Here is a 25,029-nt window from a genome sequence, read left to right as displayed (position 1 = left end):
CTCAGAAACTAGGTTTCAGTATCTACAAGATACATTTCTAATTCCGAGAACAGATATGTTTAAGTTTATTCAAATCAATACTATCCTCACTAGAAAACTTCCTAATATTTCTTTGTTAAATATCCCCGTATTGGATTGTATGGGGAAATCATCATCCAGGATTGGTACATTTTATGATATGTTATTGGATAGTAAGAAGGATGACGTAGAGCGACTTGAGTCTGCATGGGCAATTAAACTTAACAATCCTAACGTCGACATAGATATGTCACTCCAGCTCTTAGCTGAATTATTTATTTCTTCAAACTTAAAGGCTCAGCTGTATAAGACAATATGTAATTTATATTATACACCTGCCAAACTCTTTCTATGGGGGAAGAGAGGAAATTCCGAATGTCCTCGTTGTGGTAGAGGTCCAGCACATCTCATACACATGTTCTATGAATGCGAGAAATTAACATCTTTTAAACAGATGATAGCGGAATTTTGGGAGGAAGTATTCGGACATGCCGTAGCGGAATCACCGGCGTTATATATACTAGGATATGATAATACTCTTATGCTCAGCAAGGAGGAGGAAACGTGCCTCTTTCTAGGGACGGCGGTGTATAGAATAATCCTAGCAGCACGTTGGAAGGAGGCAGATCCCCCTAACTTACAAATATGGCTGACACGGTACTTGGGGATTTATAATCAAGAAAAGGCAATTTACGCATGTAAAGGGAAAAAAGCCAGGATACGAGGAGAAAGAATCTGGGAGCCGATTGAGGGATGGAAGAATAATAGAACTAGATAATTATTATAAGATACTAACAAATGATATACTCCCATATATTCTTTGAAGTAGATAGCATGTTGTGTTTATTTATTTAATTTTTTTTATTTTTATATGATGACATGATCCGTATAAATAATAAGAGTCATCACTTTTGATACCTATACAACCTGCATTTATGAATATGAATATGTCTTCTTTGTTTTTTGTACAATATCTATCTGTGTTGCTAAATTAAAAAATTTAAAAAAAAAAAAAAAAAGGAAAGAGGCAATCCAATTTAAGACAGGGCCGGATAACCCCATCCTATATTGAAGAAGGTTAATCAAGTTATCATGCTTGCTAGTGTCAAAAGCAGAAGACAAGTCCAGAAGAATTGGAAGACAAGGCGCATCTTGGTCAAGAGCTCCCAAGGTGTCATCAACAATGAGAATTAGAGCTGTTTCTGTACTATGACCTGATCAGAGCCTGACTGATGTCGGTCTAAGAGCTGACATTTCTCGATGTGGTCACAGAGCTGTGTGTGAAAGCATTTCTCGAGCAATTTTGCTAAAGACATGATGCTGGTGATTGGCTGGATGTTATTGGGATCCGTTAGGTCTGCATTTGGTTTCTTGAGGATGGGTGTGACTTGCCCCATTTTAAGGCAGTTGGGAATCCTCCCCTGTAAGAGAGATTGTTGGATGATCCTGGACCAGAGAGGCAGAATGGCCACTTTGAGGTATTTGAGCAACTTAGCGGGAAGTGGATCACTGAAATGGTTGGATGGTTTGAGAGATGCTAAGGAATGTGACAACTCCTCCAAATCCAAGAGCAGAAGGTATTCCAGCAGGCATTGTTTTTGGGAGTGTACTCTAAGGGGTATAGCGGAGCACACACTGCTGCAGGTACTGCAGAACCCAGGGGGCTCATAGACAATAGGTTAGCAGTGGCACGTTGAAGCTCCCGATCAATTCTCCTTGACTTTTCAGAAAGGAGCGTTGAGAAGTTCTCCTCACTGGTTTTAGATGTAGTGTAGTTCCTATATCCCTGATAAGCTCTGCGCATTGGAATAATATACACTATAGTTTTGACATGGGACTGAGATCAGTATGTCTCTATCGAGTACATTAAACTTAATTACTTGTGTGTGCCAACTAACTCAGAGCTCACTAGAAACTTCTCGAATGAACAAGAAAGGATTCGTTTCTGACAACTGCATAAAAATGACAACTTTATTTCCCTTAGAGTTGGAACAATCTCAGAATCATGGAAGCCATAGATAACCGTTTCACTCAGTCAATCGTGCATGCTTCGTTTCTACAGAGTTACACAGAAACAGATAGACAGGCATTTCAATAAGAAGGGTTTATTGAACAGTCTTATTTCTCATGCAAGAGATATGAACTGCTACAATCGTAACACAGAATGTGAAGTATAATACGTACAGCATTACAAGTAGGATTAAATAATACTAAAATAGCATGGTCTGTAACTATGACATATATTCATAAAAATACCTAAATATATTACACAGGCTAAAATACTCATCTGGTGCTCCTAAAATAATCCTACCCCAGTGCACCTAACCTAAGTGTAGTATAAGGGAAGAAGTAGGTGCTTTTCAGCTATAGTTTAGTTTAGCTATAGTATAGTTTAACTATAGTTGCCAAGAGTCCCTCTAGGTTCTAGTCTGCTCCATACCTTAGAATGATAGAGGTTGGAATCTCTTTCCCGGATCTCGATCTCTAACACCCTGCAAGGGGAGTCAGAAATACTGGAGCAGGGTTCTCAGTGAGGAGGATGGCAGAGTCTGGTCAGTGTGTCAGTTGGGGACTGGACTTCCTTCTGAACTTGCCGTGGCGAGCCGCGTCGTGCAAGTAGGCAGTCGAATCGTGGACAGAACCGTGGTTTGCCATGGCAAGTGAAGGTATATTTATACCTTGAAAGTGTTTAGGAATGCCAGTATTCGCGTAAAAGTCGGGCATAAGAACGTCATGAATGAACCCCTAAGGAATAGATGTTCATGCATAATAAATGAATTCCTGTAGAAATCATTATCCAAGCAAGGGGAAGACCTAAAGGCTTAAGAGTCTGTTTTTCCAAGAACTCGTTGTGACGTTGATGAATGGATGTAGATGGTCATGCCCGTATTTGGTTAGCATGAGCAATGCCTAAATAAGGGCTGGATTTCTATGCCTAAATAAGGGCAATGTGAATTGTACCTATATGAGGGCATAAATCGGAAAATTCATACGGAATCTAAATCGAGACACAACACAGAGGTAGTGATTGCTGGAGTAGGATTGGTATATTGATTAGCCTGTTGGTTGATGATATCAAACAGTTTCTTGGGTCAGTTTTTAGCGCTGTCAAGCCGATCCCTGAAATTATCTGATTTAGCAATGCAAATGTGTTTGTTATAAGAGCTTCTCATCTTCCTTAACTGCTTAAGACTAGATGTGGATGGGGCATTTCTCCAACGTCTCTCAGACAGCCTCAGTTTATCATTAAGGGCACAATTGAACCAAGGTTTGAATTGCTTGCAAGGAATCCTTTTGAGTTGCTTCGGGCAGCAGAGTCGAGAATATTTGACATGGCATTGATGTAATGATCCGTCAACTCTCCCAAATTATTCATGTTAGTAGGAGCTTCCAGCAGATTCTTGCTCAAGTTGGAAAGGTTAGAGAAGTTGATGTCTCTCAGATTTGAAGTCAGCTGCTTGTTTTTGAGCAGTTGACTATGTCTAAGCAATACCTTTTCCTGAATGTGAAAGGAGATTTGGTGTTGATCGGACCAATCACATGGTACAGTTGCATTCAGTTCAATTATGTGATCTCTAGCTATGATAAGGTCAAGGTTAGCGCCATTGTAGTGAGTGGGTCATTTGCAGGCCTGTATATAGTTGAGGTCAGAGAGGAAAGTCTTAAAAGAGCAAACTAGTGGATCATTTGTGTCATTCCAGTAAAAGTTGAAGTCACTGAGGAAGCTATGGTTAGGGTGGAGGGCCGAGCTGGCAGAGAGGATTCCATCAATTGCCCTACGAAACACAAGTTATCACCAGGGGGGATGATAGATCGAGTGACGCACACAAACAATCGTGCCCTTGTTCCAAATTTCAGTGACTAGGAGCTCACAGGAGGATATCAGATCCTTATGAGTCTGCTTCAATACGAGGCTAGAATGATGAATGCAGGTAGTGCCCCACCCCCCCAGATTTCATAGATCTATTTCATCTGATTATGTCATAGTCAGAAGGAATTAAGATGTTGAGTATTGGGGAAGAGGAGTCATTAAGCCACATTTTGATAAGAATTAGGAGGTCTAATTCTTGTGATATGATGCGTTTGGAGATATCTGCTGCATGTTTCACTGCTGATCTGCAGTTGGAAAGCATCGATTTAATATGAGAGTTTGGAGTTGCTTCCACTAGGTGCGACGTGGCGACCTGAAGTAAGTTATCCTTATTTATGGATCTAAAGTTGACTGTAGGTTCTCTATCCAGATCAGATGTGATACTAGGTATGATGCTAGGAGAGAATATTGTGCATGCTGCAGTTATTTGCTCTTCTTTCCCGAAGCGCTCAGCTTATCTTCTCAGGAATTATTTATGAATAGGATTTCATGCACTGTGAATAGAAAAGATGCGATTACATTGTATGTTCTACTCAAAGTACTATTTTGACACCGGCACACACACATAGGAAAGGCAGCAAACCTCATGTCTATGACCCTTCAGAGTTCTAGATGCGTGCCTATTTCCTGTCTGGATTCAGTGTGTGATTGAGATCATGCATGTGCGAGGGCGACCAGTGCTGAGTAGGGCAGCAGCAGAACCTGCTGCAAGGAGAGCTTGCAAATAGCTGAGATGGAGTGTGCATCGATCCCAGAGCAGGGCGACGTCGATGTGTAAAGTCACTTTTAAGTAGGACTCAAAAGCAGAAATGACAGTCTGGACTGCAACTTAACCTCTCTGAAGTTTAGGCACCTGGGATCATTTTGCTAACTAGGTGCATGAGGCTTTATTTAAAGTCTCTTCTGCAATCGCAGCCAGCATGATGGGTGGGGGGCTGGCATGGGGCGGCCACAAGTGGGGAGAGAGGGGAGGTGGGACGGGTTTAAATAAAATAAAATAAAACGTACCTTCCCCCGGGTCCCGTGCCGCCTCAGATCCTGGCCGGGTCCCGACTCCCACGTTTTCCTGCTGCACTCCTGAGCAGGAAGCAGCCACCCACAGTCAGCCTCCCTCCCCTCCCCTAAGCTAATGACAACTCTGCAATGGCAATGTTGTGATTGGTGTAGACGGTCCTCAGGCGGGCGCCTATGGGGAGGCCATTTTCTCTATGCAGGCTGCATACAGCAGCCTACATAAAGAAAAGGGAGAGTGCGCATGTCTGGTTTGGTCGGCCCCAGAGGGCTGACCAAACAGTCAGGGCCCACAGCATTGGGCTTGCCATGCCTCCCCTGCTTTCCAGCAGACCGCCCACCTGCCCGCCCGGGACCAGGCATTACTGCTTTCTCGCAGTGTGAGAAGCAGAAACATAGAATGGTAGTTTTACCATTTTATGTTTCTGCTTTTTAGACTGCGAGAAAACAGTGGGATGACGCCCCTCCGCCCTAATGTAGGAGCAGCCCCTGTAAACATATAAATTCTTGACTAAAACTAAGACAATCTTTGCGACGTTTTCCCGTTCATTGACCTCTGACATCTATTTAATAGTAGTTTATCTATGTAAGAAGTTTATCCTACAAGTTGTTTGGTCCAGAAGTAAGCTGGTGGTGCTGGACACAAATATGGGTGTTTTACTGGGGGGATGGAACATGTCCAGAAGGGTCAAACAATTCCCCTGCAGTCATTTATTTTTTAACCCTACCAACTAGTGAAAGGGATAAAGAACTTATGTCAACCTGTAGGTATATTTAGTCAACTTTTAAACCAAGTTACCCCTTTCTATCTCCTTTCAGTCCGCCTCACCACCAGCTAGATCAAAAAATAGGTTGGGGTAGTAGGAACGCCGCTATGTAAGGTTAAGCCTGCATACATTGGAATTTATTGACTTATGCAAGGAGGGGGCACTATGATGAAGTATTAGACAAATTGATCGGTGAGGTAGTTTCACCCTTTTAGCTGGCGTTATTAGCATGGTGACTACATATTGAGAAATTAGTCTTGCCCCACTTTTGGGAACATCCGACACAGCTGACATCGATATCCAGAAAATTGTTAAAATCCACATTCTGGGCTTATATACAAAGTAGTGTGTTACATGACTTGGATACTGGTACTTTAACAATAAAGTTCATTCTTTTTAAACAGGTAGCAAGCTTTGAGCCCCTTTTAGATGAAGTTCGCCCTCAACTGGCTAAATCCTTGTATATGAAGTTCAGATATGGTGTGCTACAGATTAACACGAACACATCAATATGGGCCACAAACAGAGACAGAAATAGTAATGAACTATGTGCATTATGCCAAAATGTGTCCAAGGGTAACGATTCATACATATTATTCGCCTGCCCGGCTTATAACAAACCCAGAAACAAATGGATTACACCTATTTGTCGGAAGATGAATACTACTGACACATCACAAAAAATTGTTTTTAGTGTCAGCAGATTTGTATTTAATGTGAGCCTTATAAGGGCAAAAGCTGGGCTAAAACTCTAAAGCATAGCAAATTAAGAATAGGTGTTTACAAAGGTAATGGTTTTAGTAAAGTATGCACATGCACTTATGTATAATGGCGCTATAAGGCAACTCATGTATTTATAGATTTTTTTTAAGTATTTGCATAATTATGTTGCCTAAATGGGAAAAGTATTGAAAGATATATACAATGGAATATGAGTTAAATTTATATATTGATTTGAACACATTATACAAATTAATTTTAAGGTATTTCATGTCTAGTTTTAATTTATTTATATATTTTAACTGTAATTTTCGCGGTTAGGTAATTGTATTAACCCTCTTAACAACAGCTCATACCTTGATGAAGTGTTACCAAATGCAGTGGAAGTTGTTACAGTTGTATTTAAACAAATTGTATGTGAAAATGTATAGATGCATCTTTTATGGTTTTATGTGAACCAAAATAAAGAATTTGAAATATAGAGCGAACTTGACCCAAATATATTGGGTATCAGAGCGCTTTACACGAGCACCAGTTGCATTACATGAGGACTCATCATTTTGGTTAAGCACAGGGAGTTTAAGTGATTTGCCCAGAACCACAGGATGTTGCGCGTCCTTGTCGAGACTCGAACCCAGTTCCCCAGATTCCTGGTCGACCACCCTGGCCATTAGGCCAACTCCTCTCCTCAATACTGCTAATAAAAAAAAGTACCTGATCATCGTTGCTGCCCACTGCATCGCTTTCCTCCAGGCTTCTTCTGAACAAAAGCCACCAGAATGCACTGCGGCCAATCCTGAATCTGCACTAAAGCAGCGTCAGGATTGGCGTGAGCGCTGGGACTTTACACTCTCAGGCAGACCGGGAGCCTCTGCCTGCTCTCTCCAGTACCCGGAAACTTTGCTGGAGCTGGAGAGAGCTTCATTGCGCATGACTGGATGGCTGGCCTGCAATTGCCGGCCAAACTGTATTGCACAGGGAAGGGATTGCACTACACTTCCCCACCCCAGTATCACCCCCGTGGACCCGCCCCAAAAACTTGTCAGAGTCTTGGGGCAAGTCCAGGGGGATTAAAATAAAACGATAATAAAACAGGTTTGAAATCTGTTTTATTATTATCGTTTGAGTGTGATGGCAGGGGGTGACGGCGTACCCCCGCTCTAATGGAGGGACCGCCACTGTACAGTTCATTCCTGTTCTTTCTTCTCGAAATCTCTAATAAAAACATTGGTTTGCAAAGCCAAGAATTGTAGAGCTAGTTGGAACAAATTAGATTGCACTTTTGTTTGTAAACCTACCACCACCAAATTTTCCAGACTGCGCAGGCTTGTGAATGTATAGAGGTATTGGGGTCAAGGTGGGAGGTCCTTGTATGGGTGCTAAGGAGCAAACCTTGGCACTTTCTAGTTAATCACAGGGCAGCACTGCCTAAGATCCTACTCTTTAAAAATTGTGGACCAGTTTCCCACAGTATTAGGTCTTATTTAATCAGAAAACCACCAAGGTAGTCAACGCTACTTTTGTAATTGTTTTTTTTCCAGTCAGTGCCTCATGCAAAGACTTTTGCTTTTCAATGACCTGTGTATTTGTTTTTACTACAGCATCTTTTGACGTTGCTGTTACCTATACATGTACCAAATATATGAGCTCTATTTTAACTTCATAAAATGACACTTCTGCTACTATAAATGGGGTAAAGTAACGCCTGATGCATTATAAGGATACTTCAAGTCACAGAGGAGCTCCTTGGCCACTTAGAGGATTGAGGCCAAAGGGCAAATTCCTTATCGAGCCATAGAACTCAGAGGTAACTTGCAGTAGCCTTATAATGCATGGCAGGGAATTGTATTCCTTATAATACATGGGCACACCATCACCATTCCCAGAAACTACTTCAACCCTTGGTTTGTTGTTCTTTCATATGAAAGATGTATGGTTGCTGACATGAAGAATAAACATGAAATCTAGTGTGAAAATAAAAACATGAAAACATTGATTTGCTGCAAAATAAATTAAAATCAGTTTCATGTAAATCAGATTTAAAAAGTGCTGAGGATCAGAATCTGTAGAAAAGGGCAGGAACATTCTACTCTTCCTGAAATTACATAACTGTACAACAAATACTTATTCTGCTATATATATCTCTTTTCTACTGATCGTTGTTTGTTATAGAAATATAGATCATAGAAATCCAATTTTGGTCATTGTTTAAATTGCAGCTGTAATTTTGCTCTGTGAAATGATTTTCATCCTGACCACTAGCAAAAGGCATTATGACGCCAGAAGTCAACTGTAATAACTTAATATAGTTGACCTACTAGTCATTTTTCTTTATTACAGGCAACTAGAGGAGTTAAAAGCCGCCTATAATAAGGAAATTAGAGGCGGGCTTTTATATATTCTACCATTGTACATGTCGAAATTAAAAGAGACAGCAACATCTTTTATTTCTATAACAGTGGCTAGCCATGCAGCCTAGAGGCTTGTACAAGATATTGAGCTCTGCTCAAATGCAGAAAGAAAAATAGGACACTAAAGGGTGTATTCGAGACTTGTAATTGCATTTCGTAATACCAGCTGACAGAGTGCTGTAGCAGGTCCAGTATGTCGTTTAAGTGCTGACGTGTGGCACGTGCCATTAGCGAACATTTGGGCATGCGAATTAATTCAAGTTTTGTAACACATCAGCTTGGGCGATTCACAACCCAGATAGAGAGGCACATGCCACGGGAGCTGATTGACAGGAAGGAACAGATTGACTTGGCATGTTAGTGGAACTCATTAATCTTGTTCAAGTATATACTGTGGAAAGTGGCGTTCTCTCAACAAGCTGTTACCAAAACAGCCCTTTCATTCACGCAGTTGGAAGCCACATAGTGTGTGTAGGCGTCAAAAGCACAGGGAGAACTCTGCCGTGCTTAGGTTTCCGCAAGAACACGAAAAAATAAAAGCTGAACGCACAATAACATAATGAACTCCTACGATCTGGTACGAGGGAGTGCGCATTGTGAAGAGATTACGCCGCAACTGACGGATGTGAAAGCCAAATGTCTTTATCCTGCCTCTCTGGGGCGCGCATGAATACCGGCATCAGCACGTTTTTAAAGCTGTTATTGTTGTTAAAACTGTTGGGAACTGCAGTCAAGATTTCCTGCACTCTTAACAGCTGGGTAGATACAGTGCAATTGCCCAGACACGTTTTCCTCCTGAAGCACGCGGCGGCTTGTAACCTTGAAGTTCTGAAGCTGTATCGTGATCTGGTGCACCAATTCTGTTTCCGAATTGTTCTCTCTAAAGTTCATGCATTGCCTTGGAGAAATTCTGACCTAAAGGTTTGGATTTTATAGATGCCTCAGACGTGCGATGAGACTGTGCAGCTCATCACAATACAGCCACAGGCAGCTGCGCCACCTGCCTGCTGCAGACTTTCTATCCCTGCTCCGAATGCCCATTCAATCCAGGCTTTTGATAATTCACTGGATAGGTGAGTCCAGTGCTTACTTTGTAAAAGAATGAGTGCCAGTGCCCAAAGGTTTGGTCAGAAGCCCGTAGCCATCACTATTACATGTCAGCAAACCGAATATCAAAGCTGCGTGGTCTTCAATCCACCTCATGCCTCTTGAGTCCATTATAACAGAGACCCTACTCTTTCCTGCAGGTTTCTGGTTTCTCTTTTTGTAATTATTTTTGTGTCTTTTTCTTCCTCCTTCTTTCTCCTTTGTGTGCTTTTCACTCTATTTCTCTCAGAACATGTTCGATCAAAACAAATCTGTGCTGATTCCCCAAAATGAGAAGAAGGGTCTAGTTTGAGTAAAGTGTCAGTGCAAGAGGGTAGTACTTGTGCACCTAGCAGGAGTAGGAGGGCTGAGATACAATGTAGTCAAAATGAGCTGCCATGGCCAGGCTGACTAATCATAGGTCTGAGAAAAAGTAAGTTCTTTGGGGATATATTTGTGGTATGTACTATGTACAAAAAATGTTGCATTTGTCTTTGGTTTACCTTATCTGTAAGACATTACCTACCTTGAAAATAAAGAAAATAAAAAGTCTGCATTCCTGAGAGTCTATCCACAGGTTCAGAAGTGTACTGAAGAGTTGATGCCTCAGATCCCAGTTGTGCCTTTGAAGTTGGGTAGAAGCTTCTAGATGCATGCCTTTAAGGTGCCCTGCCTTCTTGACCCTGGCTCTAGACTAACTGCAGAGGTTATGCAGCCTTTTTGTGTGGAGACAGGACACAGCATATCCAATTGTAAGTGAGGCTGGGCCCTGCTCCATCCTGCCAGTGATGACTCATTCAGTCACAACCAAGCTCCCCATTCTTTGTGGCTGTCTAGGAGGAATACACAAAGCCCAACTGTCACCAAAACCGGGTCATGTGACCCAAAGACAGGCTGCAGGTGCCAAATGGTCAAGGCTAGAAAATTACCAAAGAAAAATGTGCTGCTGCTTCAAATAATTCAGGATAACACCATTTGTGTACCACCGTGGTTGTCAGGCTAGATGGGATAGTGAAAGTATTGGAGCAAGCGGTGGCATACTTCATTATTGGATTAGCTCCTCGTAGGGCTGGCGCACCAATTCTCAAGGGCCCCTGTATAGGGGCTCTTTGCTGGAGACCTTTTCCCACCATAAGCCGTCAGAGTCTAAGAAATCACTCAGAAACCCAATACTGCGTGAATCTGTAGTATGATAAACTAGAGATTAAAATTAACAAGGGTATCCCTCTGTAAATACTTTATTTGAAAGGTCCCTGCTAAAAGGTAAAAAAACAATAACAACAACAACAACAACAAACACGCATTTGCAATGCAATAGGTCTCACATATGCTAGAGTTTGAGCTATTGGCATTGTAAATGACAATGTATTTTACTTATTTGTTCTGAAAACCTGTACACTGTGTGTAAATGAGCACTTTGTACTTATAGTCCTTGCTTACGAAAAGCAAGGCTGACAGTAAAACAAGAACACATGCGAGACCTATTGCAAATGCGTGTTCCTTATTGCATGTGAGAGTCCTTTGAAATATGTGAGGTCCGGTGTGTGCTATACAAGCATGTTTCTGGTGCCTGACTTAGACTCTAACGTTGCTCTATGTAAGAATTTAGGCCACATACAGGGAGCACAATGACAACTGACTTGTCTCTTAACTCACTAATGGCATTGTGGTCATGATGACGTATGGGGGCATGAATATTTTTAGGTTCATGCTTAAAAGCTTTTAATACTTGCCTCCCAATGCAGTGATATGACTTGATGTACTAAGTTAAAACTATCACTTATTAAAATTGAGTCTTCATCATATTTTTATATGGTGTTGGCTACACAGTTTATGTGCAAACATGTTCATGGCTCGGCTTGTGCATAGACTAGTAGAGCCAAGCCAGTGCCTCAGCTCCGCTCTCCCTGTTAATTTGTTGGCTCGCCCACCTCTACTTGAATCCAAAGCACCCTATGCCTGATATGTGCATAGCACAGTGGATTCTGTGGTTGCATCTGAGTGTTCATACCCAGTGCTAGCATTACCACAGTCCCACCCCCTGCCTCCCCCAGTTTTACCACTCGCCCCCACTCCCTCAATCTCCATGTGTGTGTTTTTCCTCAGCCTATTGAGTTAGCTGAATAAAACAGGCAATCGCTTAACTGAAACCAGTGGCAAAATATTATATGATTCTTTTCAAATAGGTTCTACAAGATAAATCTGAAGAAAATATTTGTAACTGGTTAACTGAAATGTACGCAAGGGGTAAAAACATTGCATAGTTCTTGCGAAGAAAATGGTACACCGCAAAACAGACAAGTAAAGGCTAACTCACTGTTAACGACAGAAACTGAAGTACTTTGACATTCATATGGAAAGGCCATCCTGTGTCTTACATCCTGGGATCAAAAAATACTGGGCTGTATTGAAACATTTGCTGCAGGAGGGAGACACGTTGGGGTAAATGTATGACAACTGCTGTGGGAGTAAAGCAGCAGTCCCAGAGAACAATAACTAGAGATTTGCGTATTCTGTCCTGCCAATAAAATGGTCTTCACATTTTGCAGTTTCTTCTGTGCAAGGTAGCATTTTAAGGGAAAAGAACGCTTGCTGTTTTATGCAAAGTCTGCTTAGCCTTAAGGATATGTTCAATGTAAATCGTCCTAAAAGGAGTGATTTTTCTTGTGCGCGTGGCAAAACCAAAAACTTCACAATATCAGTGAACTTGTAATTTCTTGCCATCTAACTTTTAGAAGAAAGAAAACGATTGCTCACTTCTACAACCAACAGCCTTTTCACACTTACTTTTTGAGGGCCTTCAGTTTGTTGAAGAGAAAAAGATGCAGTCAATTTGACTGCTTTATCTCCAGAAACTACTCTTAGCCTGTCTGTTGTGTGGTCAAGTGCCCAGTGCTGGTTTCAACTTGTTACAGCTGACTAAGATTACACAAATGGAATCAGCAGAAGGGAAGGCAACGGTGATTGAAAGAGGCGAGACCGCGCCCCGGAATTCCAGGACAGAAAGAGCAGCTATTTATGGAAATTAGAAAGATACAAGTGTTTAAAATAATACATGATGAAGATTACTGCAGAAATCACATACGCACATGCATAGAAGTGAGGAGGAGTGTGGAGAATGAAAAAGTACCTTTGTCCATGTTCTCAGCCTGGCTGGCTGCTTAGAAGAGGTGCTATACATGGTGCCCCTTCAGTTCCTTGTCGCCGACTGTGAATGCCCCCAGAGCTGTTATGCTCTAAGTTCCTGCCCCCACTCTGGGTTCAGCTGCCTGCCACATTTATATCCTGATGCTACATTAGAATGACAAATGTTTCAGATGAAGTGAGAAGGCTCCATTATAGTAAACACACCTGCAGTTGACGTCTGCGCAGGTTAAAAAAAAATAAGCTGTGGGAGAGCATGTCCTTCCTGCAATGGCAGGCAGGAGAAGTCATTTTAGAAAATAGTGCTGTGATTGGCAGGTTTCCATGGTTGGAGGTGGGCTACATCCTCAGATAATGCAGCTACTCCTATTGCTAATCTCTCCACTTAGCACTTTTGGGCATTTTGTGTAAAGGTCTTTTGGCCTAGCCATGCAAGTTAGATACCATTTTTATCAGCAGACTTGGGAGAATGATGTGTGGTAGGACGTTTGTGGCTTCCCACAGATTCCAGATATTTTCCTCACAGAAATATGAGCAGAATGTGTGTTTTAGCCAAGGTTTGAGGTTTGCAGAGCATTGTGGCTAAGGAAATTGTGTGGGATTCATGCAAAGCACACCACCCTGGACTTCAGTGCATGTCTAGTTTCAGAACTGTCTGGGTCTGGTAGGTTTTTCCAGGTGGCAGCTTAGCCAAGCCCATACAGTGTAGCCATTCACCATTTTGGGAGTCAGCTACAATCTTCAGGCCCATATGTAAAAACTTTGTTCTCAACAAAACAGAATGCCAGTACTGCTGTCTGATTAAACCAATCTAAATGCACAATGACTTAAACAATTGTAGCATTACCACACAATGAAGTATGACTGTATTAATCTTTTTATTTATTTATTTTATTTATTAGATTTATATAGCGCGTTATAACCCGGGGGTCTCTAAGCGCTTTGTCAAGATCCACACATACGAGTACAAAAGAGCAGCTAGTCATAAGTTACAAACAACCCCATGCTTGCTGAAAAAGCACTGTTTTTAGTTTCTTTCGGAAGGACATCAGATTGGTTTCCTTCCGTAGTTCCATTGGCAGTTTATTCCAAGAAGCAGGAAGAGCAGAGGAAAAGGCGCGACCACCAACGGTAGCCAGTCTGCAGCTTGGTTGAGTGAGGAGTGTAGCTTCTGCAGATCGTAACGCCCTCCCTGGCCTGTAAGGATTTAGGCGAGATTTCAAATAGCTCGGTGCCCTGCCATAGAGGGCTTTGTGCACAATGCACAACCCTTTAAACATCACCCTCTGCTTGACTGGTAGCCAGTGCAGTTCTTGCATGAGGGGGGAAGCATGCGTGTTCCTCGGTTTCTTAAAAATAAGTCTTGCCGCGTCATTCATAACAACTTGCATCTTATTCAAAAGTTTTTGCGGCAGCCCTATGTACAGCGAATTGCCGTAGTCTAGCCTGGATAAAATTGTGGCAGAAACCGCATGCCTCAAGGTGGAAAAGGACAACAGCGAGGAAACTTTCCTCAGTTGTCGGAGAAGGCAGACACAAGTACCCACTACAGCCACAACTTGTTTCTCCATGGACAGCTTCCCATCCAATGAATGCCCAGGCTCTTAACAACGGCCGCCGGTTCCGGGGGTGACCCTAGTTCCCTTGGCCAAAATTGATCGTTCCTTGGGTTGCTAGCGATGGTGATTTGCAACACCTCGGTTTTATCAGGGTTGATTTTGAAAGAGTTCAAGGACATCCAATTGGCTGTGTGCTTCAAGATGTTTTGCAATCTTGCGAAAGCATCCCGACCGTCATCCAGTTGGATGATGATCTGCGTGTCATCCGCGTAGTTGTACACCTGGCAGTCCATTTGATTTAGCAGCCGAATCAAAGGCTGTAGATAGATATTAAATAGAAGGGGTGACAGAGCAGACCCTTGCGGCACTCCACAGGTGATTGATGTTGTGGTGGAAAGCAGGTCACCAAGCTGCACTCTCTGTGTCCTCCCTTGAAGAAAAGAGGAGAGCCAGACATGTGCTGTGCCCTGAATACCGAAGTCCCTCAACCGCGACAATAGTTGTATGTGACAAACGGTGTCAAATGCCGCGGAGAGGTCCAACAGCACCAGGGCACCAGGAGTTTTCTTATCTGCTCTGTTCCGCAATTCGTCCAAAATGGACAGCATAACGAGCTCCGTGCTGTGATTCGCACGGAACCCAGCCTGATTCGGCTCAAGCAGGGCATTTCTTTCCAGGTGCTCTGACAAAATGGTGAGTACGTGTTGCTCCACCACCTTCACTAGGAACGGTAGCTGAGAAATCGGCCTAAAATTCTTCAGACATTTCACGTCCGCCCCCGTTTTTTTTAACAGGGGGATCAACCGAGCCTCCTTAAAGGAGGACGGGACTTGTCCTGTCTGTAGAGATAAATTCAGAAGGCTCAACACGTCCTCTTCTAAACCAGGTAGTGCCAGTTTAAACACTTCTGGTGGGCACGGATCTGCCTGAGAGCCCGATTTGACCTTCCCCATAAGCGATATCAGCCTCTCCTTCGTAATCAAGGGTAGGGCCGTTAATGGGTTAGTCACTGGCGTCTTAGCAGGCTTAGCCTGTGATGAGCAGTCAATCTTGGGGGTCACAGCAATTTCATAGATAAGATCCTTAATCTTGTTCGTAAAGAAATCTTGAAATTTTTGGCAGTCCTCCTGCATGAACTCCGTGGTCTGCTCCTTGTTTTTTCTGAGTTCATTGAGGACTCTAAAGATTTCTTTCTGGGGGTTTGTGGCCGTTACAATCCTCTCCTCGAAGAACTCGGCTTTCCTAGCTATAAGCGCCTTCTTGTAGCTAGTAAGTGCCTGTGTATACCGGCTCCGGGCGTTGGAATTGTAATCCTTCCGCCAGGCACTTTCCAGTTTCCGCAACTTCCGTTTCTTCTCCCTGAGTGATTCATTATACCATGGGGCCCCGGAACCTCTGTCCACTAGGGTCATCCTACGGATTGGTGCCACACAATCCGTGGCCTTCCTAAGTTTATCCAATAATTCCTTGCAAAGGACATCTGGATTCTCTTTCCGGTTGTCAGATAGTGGATGGGACCGGAGATAATCCACCATTTTATCTCCATCAATATTTCTCCACTTTCTAACCGCCTTCCACCCTGCCCTGGACTGCCTTTTTTGATCATCCAGCAGAATCGCGCCCCTCACCAGATGATGATCAGACCACGCACAAGGCTGGGCAACTACCGAACCTTGAGCTGGAACTGTCATCCAGACTAGGTCAAGGGTGTGACCCTTGACATGTGTCGGGCCCCTCACTTGTTGGACAAAGTCCAGTGCTGTCAATGCCTCATCAATTTGGAAGGCTTGTCCTTCTTTCGGTACTTTTTCCCAATGATAGTTAAAGTCACCCATAATGACCACTTTATCATATCTTGAGCGTGTGTCCTGGACTAGTCTCAGAAACAAGTCCGGGAAGTCCGGCGATGCCCCCGGAGGGCGATAAACTAAAAGAATGATCATGCAATCTGTCCTCAACTTCAACTTCACCCCCAACACCTCAGCACCCTCTATGCTTTCGGCCAAAAGTCTTTCGCCCCGTAAGCGAGAGCTATAGAGAAGGGCCACCCCTCCACCTCTCCTAGTATCCGCTCTGTTATAGCACAGCGCCGAGAAGTGGGCTGGCAAAGAAGCTACGAGATCAGGCATCGAGGAGTCCTCCAGCCACGTTTCCGTTACTCCAAGGAGTTTGTGCCTGTTTCACTTCAGGAGGATTCTTCCTTTTGCGAAGGTAATTTCCAGCGAGCTGTGAGTCACATTTATTTCTGTGTTCGGTTGGTGCACCGTACAATATCATATGTTTTTCGTCTTGATTTGTAGATCACGACGAGAATGTTTTGAAAATTGATTGAATTTGGTCATGATAATTATTGGACAACCGACGTAGTGCATTGGAATTGAGAGTCACGCATTATTTTTAAGAAGACAAGGTAATACAGCTGAGGAAGCTAGTCTGTTCTAAAGTTGAAGGTTTCACTCAGGAGTTAGGTTAGTAAGATTTGTTGTTTTGTTTCTTTTGCAGGACTGATCCCTCAAGGTCCTGATGAGAACCCCCATGATTTAGGGGTTTCGAAACGTGTCGACCTTCTTCCTTTTTTCAGGCCAATCTTGTAACAATAGTATTGAAAAATATTGAGATTGTAAAAAGTACTGATTGCCTGAGATATGAATGTAGATAAAAATATTAAAATAGCACCCCACCGCCTTGACTAATAAGCGGTTCGTTTGAACCCTGGTGAAGCGATTCACGTTTTTTTCCTTTTCTTTTTTGATTTCTTAACACACATTTTTTCTTGTTTGTGAGATGAATGCACAAGACAGTTGTACTGACTTAATGACAGATGATGAATGTGATGTGTGATTGCAGTCCCAACTTTTCTAAAAACAATTCTTCTCTTTATGTTTTAAAAATATTCACTTTTTCATGTCCAAATGGACTATAGATTTTAAATATTCCCTCTCCTCTAATGAAAAATCTTTCTAGAAATTTTTGAGATATTGTTGTTTTGAAAAATTGAGAATATTCAAAAAAATAAAAAGATTAATACAGTCATCATTCATTGTGTGGTAATGCTATAATTGTTTAAGTCATTGTACATTTAGATTGGTTTAATCAGACAGCAGTACTGGCATTCTGTTTTGTTGAGAATTATATACGGCGCGGCCTTACTGCGCTTTAGCCAAACCCTTTGTTGTTTCATGCATATGTAAAAACAACACTCAAAAACACCAATATCCTCTTGCTTCCAATTGGGATGGGATGCTTTAATCCACAGAGGAGCAGAAAAACAGTTGAGGCTTTAAGGTTAGTTTATAAAAAAAATATACATTCTGGCCAGTGGGTTTTTTCGCCCCCTCAGGAGGCATAGCTCCTGACTGCCTCTAGGGGCGACACTGGTTTGTCCCTTTTGGTGTGAGAGTGTAGCCAATGCCAGAGTGCAACAACCGCAGTACTTTGTTTTGCCCCCCACTGGCAAAACTTCTGGAGCCAATTTGGGGAGACTACCCTAATTGGGACAAGACTCCTATCTGCCCCTGGGGACAGTAAGACACTGTTGGCCCCAATAGGGCAGGGGAATGGCTCGATGGCAGAGTAGGCTGCCACGTCCTTTTGTTTGTTTTGGTGCCATTTTGAAATTTATCGTGTCTAGTGGGCTTTCTGCCCCCCAGGTGGCAGATTGGGTTTAAATTCCGTATCTAGCTCCAAGGAGCGGTAGAAAGTCTATGAGGCCCCCAGGGTGAGGGTATCATGAACCCATGCCCAAGAGGTGCCCCTCCCCCACAACATATTGCCTAAAACCAGTCCCTAGTGTATAGTGGGGTTTCTGTATGGCATATTGGGGGTAATCACCTCCATCCACCCTTCTGAGGGCAGAGATGCTATCTACTCTAGTTGGGGGCATGGCGATACCCATGGTGGGCAGCTCCCAACCCTATATGCCTTAAAACTCCCTGATGTCCAGTGAGCTTTATGCCGCCACAGGGGGGTAGTTTGAGGCTTATCACCATCATTTGTCTCCCAGGGAGGCAGAAGGTTTAGCTTCTCTGTCTGGGGCTGGCATGGCCATGCTAATGGTGCACATAGCCCAACTCTATATCATTTTTTAAAAATCTTGCCCTGGTGTCTAGTGGTAATTCTGGCATCCTAGGGGCATATTGGGAGGAATCACTCCAATCCACCCCCCAGGGTGGGAACTAAGACTGGAGCTGTATATAAGGGTCGATTACAATCTCGTTCAGAAAGCATTCTGACTAATTCAGTTCCGGAATGCTTTCCGAATGACTCAGATCCGGGGAGTCCGACCAAGCGATTTTGGTGCATCCAGATGCCTCTTGATACAATTCAGTCAGACTCCCATTAACTTTAATAGAAGCCTGTGTTCCGAACAAGAACACAGGTCCCCCCTTGACAAAAGGGGTGGTTGGGTAAAACCTTGCACCATGCGGGCACCCCTTGGTGCCTGCCACACTGAGAATGGTTTAACAGGGGAACCCATGGGCACCCCCATGGGCCTGATTCAGAAGGCGCAGGTGAATGGGGGCCTGCTTTGGGCCCCCAAAGTCAGATTCCAACAGCTGATTTGTTTCAGAAAAAACGATTCGGAAAAGCTGTCCGAATCGACATATTAATCGCCCAGCTAAAAATGCACTCTGCAGATGGTTACTATTCAGCTCCGAGCAACTTGATTTTTGGACCCGAGTCTGATAGTTTGAATGCTTCCCAGCCATCTTAATAGCTTGTTGGGAAACATGTCTGGGTCAGTCGGAAAGGCGGGTTCCAAATCAAGTTCAGATTAATCAAATGCCATTTGGAGCCTTCCCGGACGGCATTGTAATCAACCCCATAGTTGGGGTGGGGCCATGGCCATACCCATAGTGTACGGACCCACCCCTACATTTAAAGAAAGCTTTCCCTGGTGTTTAGAGGTCTTTCTGTCCCCCAGGGGGAAGATCAGGAGAAATCCCCCAATCCACCCCAAAGGAGCAGAAAGACTGATGCTCCATTTAGTTTGGGTTGGGGCATGGCCATGCTCATGAAGGTCAGCCCCCACCCCCATATATTTTGTAGGAAAAAAAGCTTTCCCTGGTTTCTAGATGGCTGTCTGCCCCCGAGGAAAACTGGGATTAATTACTCTCTCAACCCCCGAAGGAAACAGACAAACTACTGATACATTATTTAGTTGGGGTGGGGGTATGGCTATGTCCATGCTGGGCAGGCCCCACCCCTATATTTAATAATTAAGTCTTTCCCTGGTGTCTAGTGAACCTTCTATCTCCGGGGGTGATTGAGGGTAATCACCCACATCCATTCCCTGGGGGGGGGGGGCAGAAAGACTGATACTCCATATCGTTGGAGTCGGGGCATAGTTATGCCCATGGTGGGGAACACCCACCCATATATTTCTTTTTAGCAATGCTTTCCCTGGCAAATAGTCTGCTACCTGACCCCCTCCCTATTATCCCATCTGCCCTCCAGGGAGGGTAAAAGACTGATGCCTCATTTTATTGGGGCAGGGACATGGCCATGACTTCGATTGACAGCCCCATCCCTATATTTAAGAAAAATGAGGTGTCTAGTATGCTTTCTACCCTCCCCCCGCAGGATGGAAAATTAGGAGTACAACACCATTCGCCGTCAGGGGGGGGCAGAAAACATGAAAATGATATGTGCTATGGAGAGCACAAGCCCTTGCCTAAGGGGCCACTATCCCTAGTGGCTATTGGGTGGATCCCTGTTTGGAGATCGCTCGCTTGTGGTGATCTCAAAGCAGGGCTCCACTGGACAGAGGTAGTATTGGAAAGGGAGATTCTTGCCTTTTCCCAAATACCTCTTCCAAAGGTTTTACTGCTCAGGCTGAGATATACCCCTAAGCACTGATTCAGTGAAAGTAAAATGAGACCGTCAGTTCATTTTACTTCCACTTTACTATAATGATGCCAGTGTGCTCTTCGCACTGATCGTTATTACAGAAAATAAATAAATAAGTAATCACTCTATTTGGTAAACTATTCCCAAGCAGCTAGATGTAAAAAAATAAAGGACTCCCTCTGGTGGAGGCCTTTAATTATGTCCCCAGTGTCAGACAATGGCCAACAGAAGCCCTGGGAGGTGGTGTGGCAGTCAGTTATTGGTCGATGGCCACACATATAGGGTTAATAAAATCAATGTCTATATAATCATCTGACCGATTAGGCAATGCTTATAAAGCAAATTAATATTTAAATTCTTTAAGAACATACAAAAAGTGCAAGTATCCCTGTCATAATTCATGGCATACTATACAGTAATATGATATGAAATACCATATGTCAAGGATCACAGTATGTAGGCTTAAAAGAAAAGATCAGACAATTCTCTTATTACATTCTTCTAACATTAAAAACATTCATTGTGAAATTAAAAAGTGTCAAAACCCAATAGTAAAAGTGAAAAAATAATGTCTCCTCAGGTGAAAGTTTGATCAGCAGAAACATATGCATCTCCAATTAAAAATGACAAAATGAATAAGTAAAAGTCAATAATTCATAATCAAAATTCAAAAAACAAATATCAATAATCAATAGTTACTAAATCATGGGGTGAATGCCCTAAATAGAAACTGTATAACTCATCATTACACCATTGGAAAAGAAGCAATATATATACAAGGGTGTTAATCTCATTCAATATGGTAATCCACAATACATGTTTGATCACGTTATAATCAGACACCTGAATGGGAACTAAAAAAGTGAAAAAGTGAAAACGTTCAAAAGTAAAATTATTAATGAAGAATGTTTGGGAATGAGACCAGGAAATGATTAAACATGAAAATTAAAAAGAGGAGGGACAAGAGAAAGGAATTTCCAGGAAAAATCTGAAATCTTCAGGAATAAATGGGCACCATGCATAAAGTCAAATGGCCAGTTGTTTACATGGGGCACAGAAATGAAACTAAGCAGATTATTGACAACGTGTGGCCACTGGCCACTCCTCAAAACATAATAGCAGCAATGAATGGATTGCAGATCATATGTTGTATTGTAATCAATCAGAATAACCTAATAACTTCTAAAACTAAATAGTCAGTGTTTTACACAAGTTTGAATCCAATCATTAGTTTACAATGTGGACAGTCAATTCTTCATCACTGTTGAGACCATTTGGGGCTTTTGATGTTTAAGTCAAATACGCACTGAGATTCCAAATCTTGTAAGTGCTTTTCAAATTTGCTACCTCTGATATGTTTAGGGATTCTGTCAATACCAAAGAAATGTAACTGTTCATTATTGCTTTATGACTCTAGTATAAATGTATCGCCACTGGATAGGTTTGGACAATGTTCATGAATGCTCACATATGCCCCATATCTTTTTGCCCAATAATAACTTGTTCTTCCAATACAGCACAATTTACAAGGCTATTCTAAGGCAGAAATTACAAAATCTGATTTACATGTTATGAACTTAGATATCTTTTTGATCTTTCCAGTGGATATTGTGTACTGATCTTGATTATTGCATCATTTACAAGCTCTAGGCCTAGATTTATCAGAGATATACTAGTACATAGTCTCGTTGACACACATAAGATAGCTCTAATTGGCTTAGTAGTCATAGGAATTTCTTTAAGTCATGATCCAGAGCTCCTTAGGGCATGTAATAATTGCCGAACTCAGAGTGGATATATTCGGGAGCACCACATTATCCCAAAGTTTCTCCCATCAAGGTTATTCTCGCAAGATTGTATTGCACTCCAATCACAAAACGCACAACATAAAACAGGAAGATGCCCTCTTCAAAGTCAATGACAAGAAAACTGACAAAAATGAAGGGGTAAATAAATTAATCAGCACAGAAACATAAAAAATAATTGATCACTATGTTTCTGTGCTAATGAATTTATTTACCCCTTCATTTTTGTCAGTTTTCTTGTCATTGACTTTGAAGAGGACATCTTCCTGTTTTATGTTGTGCGTTTTGTGATTGGAGTGCAATACAATCTTGTGGAGAAACTTTGCAGGATAATGTGGTGCTCCCGAATATATCCACTCTGAGTTCGGCAATTATTACATGCCCTAAGGAGCTCTCCATAAAAGGAGTGTGTCTGGGTGATAGATCTTGGAATATAAATTGCTGCTGCCAGCTGTTTCTTTTCTATGTAGTATAGCCATCCATATGTTATTCTCCACATGTATGGTAAAATCTAGATACTCTTTAATAAATGTGAGATTCTGATGATTTTGTCCTAATTTGTCAATACATTCCTTAGCTAAATTAGTGTCTTAATACTGTATCAAGAACAGATCATCAATGTACCTAATCCAGATGGGAATATGTTTGTTGTATTGTTCATTTGTGCCCGTCCAGACTACCTGCACCTCTCACTAACCCAGGAAACTCTTTGCAAAGCTAGGGGAAAAGTAGGTGCTCGTGAGAGGGCCAAAACATTGATGATACAACATTTCTTCAATTAAAAATATGTTATATTCCAAACAGAAGGCCATTATTTCACACGGTATGACAGTGTGGTCATAGAGGGTAATTATTTGGGTAAAAAGATTGCACATGCAAGCTGCTACCCCTCTCCGTTGTTCTATACAAGTGTAGTGGGAAAAGGCATCCAATGTGATCATGTTGCATGTTTCCTGCCACTGCATGTTCTGTATCCTTCACAAAAAAATGTACTGTCACAACAATAAGTCTAAGGCCAGTGACAAAAGAGGACACAATATAGTCTAGAAACATGGCTGTGTTTTCAAGTAATCCCCCATTTGAAAATCCAATGGGCCTTCGTTGAGGCTTAGTGGGATGCTTATGAACTTTTGGTAGTTAATATATAGACAGGGTACTTCAGGCTTGTCAACCTTAAGAAATTGGTACATGCCCATATCTAATAGACTAACCTCATTCCAATCCCTTAGTAAGTGATGATATATATGAATCGATTGACTGTATGTTTCCCAATCAGTTACCTCATAGCAAATTGCATCACCTAGTTGTTTGTATGCCTCTGCTCCATAGTTAATCCATCACTTCCTCATTTACCAGATGGCTTTATTACTGTGGTGGAGTTATTGATCAAACTTTGTATTGCAGAACTCTGTTGAACAGTTAATTTGTCCTTAATGTATGTATCCTTAGTGTGATATAATTTGATGAAATCTTATGTCGATACACAATGAAAGGCTTCAATTTTATCATTTGCCATATTGGGATTGAAACGGGACTCGGGTTCCACTACACTGTGAAGCATTAGGCATGAATCCCATGTCCTTTTCAGTATCACTAATGTTGCCATGTCTCCACATGTATGGTCTGTGATTTGCATTGTCTTGAACTGATTGACATCTTGTGCAATTTAATTAATATACATTTTATTATGTATAACAAATACATCAATCCTATTGCTGGAATAGTTCATATCAACAACTGGACATAAAAATAATTCTAGTTTCAAAAGCAACTCCTACTCATTTGAAAACTCAAATGTGGCTAAATGATTCACAGATTTGTCTTCACCAAATTGGGTGTTCGTTAGGTCAATTTTTACCTGCGTTGCTCAGATCTGCCCCTTCTGATAGATCCTACTCCCCCTTTTAGTCTGTCTGTTCCTTTGTTTACGCCACTTTTCTCTTCCTCTTCCTTTTGGTTTGTCGTTTTGTAGTCACTCCTGTCTCTGTTTCAATAATTGGAATTCCAGCAAGAAATTCAGTGGTCAATTTCCTAGAGGGATGGATATTGTTTGATCATCAATCTCAGATTTCAAATCAGAGCTTGACCCAGTCAATAATCATTTCTCCATGCGTTGTTGCTGTGTGACTTTTAAGTCTCTTTGTATGAGTCAAACCTTTTCACTACTGTTAGAATCCTTCCTTCTGCTTAATACTTTTTATAACATAGGATTTGCGTTTTTTTTTTAGCTTTTATTTCTTCTTCAAATGTGGTAAGTCTCACATCGAATGCGATAACATCCAGGTAAAAGCATATAGAACTCTGTTCTCACTCCCGTCTTACACCTCGCCTGCCCAAATACGGCTGGAGTTCGGCCTAAAAAAACAAGACCTTGCAAGACAAGGAGCCTACATTATCTGCTGCCACAAACTCCGCTCTGCCTCCAATGACACCTTAAACGCGATGCTGTGGCAAGATATACAAAGCAGGGATGTATCTCAGGCACGCTCCTACTTGAAGGCAGCATTGGGGGCTGTCAAGGCATCCGCACTTTGGGACATGCAACTGGGGCACAACCTGTTTAAAAAAGTGATTTGGAAGAACGTAAAAACTCTTTCCCTAACAGAGGACAAAGCCGCTTTTTTAAAAGAAACCATGCGTGGATGACTTTAAATACGTATAAATCCCTGACACCACAACTTTATTTCAGCCAGGGCTACCCAAAAATCACTAAACTGAAGTTTTTGAAATATAGATTAGGGATCCTGCCCAGCAGAGAGCACCAACCACCATGGCTCAGGAGCAATG

Source organism: Lissotriton helveticus, chromosome 1_1 (genome assembly GCF_964261635.1).
Source record: "Lissotriton helveticus chromosome 1_1, aLisHel1.1, whole genome shotgun sequence".
In the NCBI taxonomy this organism is placed as follows: Eukaryota; Metazoa; Chordata; class Amphibia; order Caudata; family Salamandridae; genus Lissotriton; species Lissotriton helveticus.
Note: the sequence above shows the minus strand (reverse complement) of the source record.